This window comes from Leptonychotes weddellii, chromosome 13 (genome assembly GCF_054177405.1).
Source record: "Leptonychotes weddellii isolate Sample4059 chromosome 13, ASM5417740v2, whole genome shotgun sequence".
NCBI lineage: Eukaryota > Metazoa > Chordata > Mammalia > Carnivora > Phocidae > Leptonychotes > Leptonychotes weddellii.
In genome coordinates this window covers 49,910,360-49,911,068 of record NC_138381.1, presented here as the reverse complement: position 1 = coordinate 49,911,068, position 709 = coordinate 49,910,360, and positions in this window count along the sequence as shown.

Below are 709 nucleotides of genomic sequence, written 5' to 3'. Positions count from 1 at the left end.
GGTGGGTATTGAGGAGGGCACGTTCTGCATGGAGCACTGGGTGTTATGCACAAACAATGAATCATGGAACACTTCATCTAGAACTAATGATGTAATGTATGGGGATTAACATAAGAATAAAAAAAAATTGGTCTCTGTTCTCTTTTCCATTTTCCCTTTCCTCCCCTCACGTCTTCTCACCCTTCCTTCCTCCTTTCCTTCCTTCTTTTCTCTTTTCCTTCTCGTTTCTTTTTTCCTTTAAGCAGCAGAGCTGTGAATGCAAATAAAATTGCATTTTTCAACTAAATATGTTAAATGATCGAATGTAACTGCTCTGATTAATGCAGCAAGTGGCACATGCTCAGATTCCTCCCCTTCTCGTTCCCCGCACTGCAGGGCGCTCACCACACCTGTGCACACGTGCGGGCGTGCACACTCATGCACATACCTGTACCCCCCTGTGCACGCACCCACACTGACACCCACACAAGCACACGCCTGTGTACACCAGTGCACAGACCCACACATACACACACCTGTACATATATGTGCACACATCCACATAGACACACTCCCACACACGTTCACACATACGCACATGAACACACACCTGTACGCATACGCATGAACAGACACATTCACACTGCACAGTGGGCCCTGTGGCTACTCTGGAAAACACTGTTTCAGTACATTTTGAAAACAACATGCAGGGTCATACCCACTGGAAGTT